Source organism: Cibotium barometz, chromosome 5, assembly GCF_041138505.1.
Source record: "Cibotium barometz isolate CiBa-2024 chromosome 5, ASM4113850v1, whole genome shotgun sequence".
Lineage (NCBI taxonomy): Eukaryota > Viridiplantae > Streptophyta > Polypodiopsida > Cyatheales > Cibotiaceae > Cibotium > Cibotium barometz.
Genome location: NC_141050.1, coordinates 41,091,867 through 41,097,493, shown reverse-complemented (window position 1 = coordinate 41,097,493; position 5,627 = coordinate 41,091,867).

The window sequence follows — 5,627 nt, the reverse complement described above, 5'->3', positions numbered from 1 at the left end:
TTAGAAACCATACCAGAAGTGTCATCAAGTTGGGAAATAAAAAGTGAGCTCATCTCACAATCTCATAGCGAAAAGTCTGCACCAGTTGCCACCCCATTGAAAGAAGGTATTCTGCCACCACCTAGCCTTGCCTTCCCATGCAATGATGAAGTTATTGATGCTAACGCGAGGACATGGCAAATGAGATGTGGGCAGCAGTTCATGAGAAAGTTAATGAGAATATGTCCTCTATTATTTCACCTCCATTCTTCGAGGTGGATTTTACCAGGGGCACAGAAAACAACTTTAGACGTCCAAGCATCCAGGAGAAAGTTCAAACAATTGTTTCTCCTAGAAGTAAGCATACAATGAAAACCTTACCATCATATTTGGGAGAACATGAGAACTGTTCTCAAACCTTGAGGATACCCTCCATGCATAGAAGGTTGACAAAGGAGATGGATATGGGTATCGTGCAATGGCTTGTACCTTACCTTTGCTTGATTTGATAAAGCTTCGACCTGAGTTGTGGAATGATATTGCCACATGTTTGTCGGAGTGGGTATTGCTACAAAAGGGTCACCATCATTGTACTATACACCCTGAGATAAAGCATGTTATGCCAGTTCCTATCAACAAAGTAGGAAAATTTTGTGAGGACAATCAGGGAAATGCTACCCTCCCATTAGAAGTGCAAAAAGTAGCTTCGACACTGCAATACTTGATAGTGGTGCAAGAGTGGGCATTGTGACAAGGTCCATTTGGAAAAAGTGGGGAAAACCAGCCCTATTAGGAGTACCAAGATGTGCTTGCAGCTAGCAGATGGAAGCTTAGAACATCCCCTTGGGCTGCTGGAAAACATATTGGTCACCACATGTGGGATTGAATATGAGCATACCTTTGCAGTAGTGGATTTTGGAAAACATCCAAACTATGAAGTGATATTGGGTAGACCATTCATGCGACAATTTCAAATGATTCAAGATTTTTGGGGATACAATTATTTGTACCTCCGACATGATTTTGTCATCACAAGGATCAACCTAAAGAATCACTCATATCGTGATGTAACAAGGTCTCCAATAGATGAGTTTTATTCTGCTTCATCTAAGGGCTCAAGAGTTACATTGTCAGATGGGCGAGAAGATCTGTGGATGTGTGGAGCCTCATGTAGGGATTTCAACACTGAGAGACTTAAGGGTAATCGAAGTGTATTAGATGAGGCATACATTCCACAACCCTTCCCTGAGCACTTAATTGATCCACTAGAATGGAGTCATGCCCTTGCAACATTATCGGCATGTGCTTTACCTAAGCCAATTCAATTTTGTGACGCAGATGGATATGACATTATTCCTATACGAATGGTACAGCCACGTGACCTTCTAGATGTTTTGTACTATGGGGATGCATCCACAACAGCACTGCATGTAGAGGAAGTCTCAGTGGAGGATTTAACACTCGAATCTGCTAATGATGCTGATAAGGAAGAGACACTAGAAGGTGAGCAAATGCCTAACTTCATTAATGGAAGTCGTCTCTCAAGAAATACAATGAACCATTAACTGAAGCCATGCTTTAACAAATGCATGCTGCACACACACGGAAAGAAGCACATGACTTAAACATCAGGCTCAAGAAGAGGCTAAAGCTAGAGTTGCAAAAGCCAAGGAGTGTCGCAAGGCTTCTATGTTGGCCTTACAGTTGGCTACTAATGAACCATATGTCGATCCTTTCAATATTCAAGTGTGTCTTTATCTTCATGAGACAACCTACTTTGTCTCTCCCTTAATTGACTCTGGTGCAGATTATAATGTTCTCTCGTTTGACACATGGATAGCCTTGGGACAACCAACACTTGTGCACATTCCTATTGACTTACGAAGCTTCTATGTTGGCCTTACAGTTGGCTACTGATGAACCATATGTCGATCCTTTCAATATTCAAGTGTGTCTTTATCTTCATGAGACAACCTACTTTGTCTCTGCCTTAATTGACTCTGGTGCAGATTATAATGTTCTCTCGTTTGACACATGGATAGCCTTGGGACAAGCCTTGGGACAACCAACACTTGTGCACATTCCTATTGACTTACGAAGCTTCTCAGGTGAAGATAACCCTATAGAGGGAAAATGTGTCATTATGATGTCCATTCAGGATCACCAGATGTCAGTTCCCTTTTATGTGGCAAGTAAGTCCAAGGTAGTGGTAGAGGCTGTTCTCGGTCGATCATGGTTAAGTGCTACCAATTGTTCATTAGATTGGAAGAATAGACAATACAAATTGCAAGTTGATTCTGATTGCGTATTGGGATCTGCTACTCCATGAGCTTTATCATGTCAAAAGGGTGGTGTTTCTACCTTACACAACCCGCTTTCAAAATCTGCTCTTGAAGCTCCAACACAAATGATGTGGATAATCGATGAGTCCTCAAGTGAGGGCCATGGCTGGCATGTTCCAACTACTTTAGTCACTGCTCAAAGAAGGCCAGGCAAGAAGGAATTATCAATTTGGCTACCCAAAGATGCATACAAACTTGTACCATCTAGCCTAGTTGCTAAGCCTCCTAAAAAGCACATCTTTTCCAAGCCTAAATCTCAGATTGTTACTCGTTGGGTCCCAAAGCATGTTCTTAAAGCACAAGGCTATTATGAGGGTGCAACAGCACTTTGGCTTCCCAAATGCCATGGTCTGCTAGAGGTAAAAGAGTGTATCAATAAGATTCCAAAAGCCACCCTTGGTTTTCCATATCAGTGGGGGTGCAAAGGAAATCAGCACAACCTCTTCAAGATAGGATAGGTGGTTGTGATAGCACCTACAAATCTACTTGTGTTGACCTTCCCAAAACATGTATTGAATCACCAGTTGCCCCAATTTCTTCTTGTTACACAATTCCACCATCAACTTGTGTACCTAAGATAAGTCCAACTTTACATGAGTCTCCTTTGAGCATAGATTCTAGCACTTCAATGCCTAAATCCTCTTATCTTGCTCAAATCCCTCGACAATTGCTAACCTTCCCACCTCTTAAGAAGGACATACCCAAAACCAAAGGTAAGGCATTAACACTACAATTGAAGCTCTTTGGTAGATCAGTGTTTGAATAGTCTCACATTTACTAATGTGGTTCCTTATGCCTTTAGAGGATCGTGTTCTTTTTGAGATGATCTTATCTACATTGTTTTTATTGGGATTGTAATGATGGATATGAGTGTTTCTAAATTTCATTGTTCTATGACTAGATACCTCCTGATGATACGGCGAGATACATGTCCACCATGCATTGACCCTGATAGTACTCAACCTGAATATCGTGACGGTTATATTGCTCCTCCTTTTCAAACTCATTCTAGGTACTTTTATGCTCCCTTAGGTGAAAATTGCTGTGGGCATCACTTTGTCACTTTATTCTATCAACAGCATCACCCATTTCCACATTGTCAAGAGTGTGCACAACTCGTATTAGGAGAAGCTTCACACATTTGTTGGCTATGCCGCTCTTACTTTCGACGATATGGCACGGGCTTAATGAAACAAATTGTGAGAATTACACCCCAACGCCATAACCTTCTTAATGTGAGAGTACCAGAGAGAGGACCAAATCAACGTAGATTACCTGAGGAGGTTCAAGCACAACAATGGAGGGATACATGCATAAATGACTTGCAACCACCTATCTTGCAAGCCCTCCTTTCCCAAGCCTCAACATGTCAATTTTGGATCACTATGAGTACCTATATTGAGCAGTTCCAAAATCAAAATTGTCTGCTTAACCTTCCCATAGAACCAATGCTATATTTTAGCGAGGAAGCACTCCTTCCTCTACCACCTTCTCCAGACGCCGATTTTTGTACAGGGTTGTCCTTGCATCCTGAAGTGATTGATACCATCTTTCCAACAGAAGTGGACACGGATCCACCACCATTACAAGGGTAAGCTTATCAACTCCACAATAAGATCAACAAGCCAGGGCACTTTTCTCCCACTGGGTTTTTTCCCTCGGCTATATTCAGTGATTGGCACCAATAACAAATTTTATTCCTTTCTTTTCTTTTCTTGTTTGTTAATAAACATTTTGCAGAGATCTCAGCTAAACAAGAGCATACAAACATGCCCCAATAGTCCACCTACCGTGCACACAAATTAGGAAGGGGGGAGACATGCAATGCCTACAAAGAGCAAAGAGAAGCAATCTGCACAACATCAGTAATGCATCAATGCAAACGCACAACATCAACGAGCACTACAACAGGTGTATTCAAATCATAATCTTTTGTTCTTTATGTGCTTTTAACTTTTGGATACATTGTTTGCATGTTCACACATAGTTGGCTGGTTTAAGTTTTAAATTAGTTGTTAAAAGGTGGTGAGTGATTTCTAGATTCTTAGAGGACTTAGTAGAAGGTATTTCTATTTGAAGACGGTGTAGGATATATACCAATGGAGTTTGCCAAGTTCTTATGCTCTCGAAGTATATTAGACCTCTTAGGTATGGGCTAGGTGCTAGGATTAATAAAAAATTTTACGAAAATCATGCCCTAAAAAATATATACAAGTGAATCAAGACATGACGTGTCTACAGCCATGTGGAATGCTTGTTCGGACTTGGGGTTGTCTTAGCACCTTGGGGTCGATGCCTTGGTTTCCATGGGGTGAACACTGATGTCTTAAAGATTCAAAAAAAGACCTTCAAGGACTCTATCGCCTTGATAGATGTTGTAAGGACTCTGGGGTACATTATGGGCCCTCGAGACCGATGCCCTCATCTTCATGGGATACTCCTTATGTCAAAAAGAAAGAAAAGGGTCTGTCGCCCTTGAGATACTTAGCAGCCTTTAGATTCTCTTTGCAGAGGCCTCTTGGCCATTGCTTGGGTCTCATTGGGATGGAACCTTCCACTTTATCATCTTTTACACACACCAAAAGGAAGAAGAAGAAGAAGAAGAGGTCCAATCACCATTGCTCATATTTAGGAGTAGGTTTGCCACTTAGGAATAACTTAAATACTTGTAGGACATTGAGACTGCGGTCATAACCTGCGGTGTGCAAGCACACTTGCCTTTGCATAGCACTATCTACCACTTAGTCTCACTTTGACTAGTCTTTACTCATCTCTTTTAGCACTCTTTAAAACTCTAATCAGCCTTTCACTTGTATGCTCACGTGTGAGATTGTCATTGCTGGTTTTTTTTAGCACTCTTTAAAAATCTAATCAGCCTTTCTCTTGTATGCTCACGTGTGAGATTGTCATTGCTGGTTTTTTTTCAATAAAAGGCTTTACTTGTGTCCATTGTTTTTTGCAGCTTTTGCTTCTACCACGCTCGTCGAGGACGTGCACAAAATAGGAAGGGGAGAGTGCTGCGTGACGAGTGGTGATCACAAAGATGCAAGCAGGAAAACAAGTGACATTCTTATTTAGGGCTCTTGTAAAGAGTTCCAAGTTGTAGATGAGTGTGGGAGTGGGCTTGAGAATAATCCCACATGGGAAGTTTTGGGAGTTTTAGAGGTTTTGTATAAAAAGTGGCTCATTTGAGAGCTTAGGTACACTTTGGGCTAAGTTCATGCAAGAGCTCCTTTGAGAGAGCTACTCTCCCTCTTCTCCATAGAGGTGAAGACTCTTCTCTCACCCCATCTACATCTCAGGTAT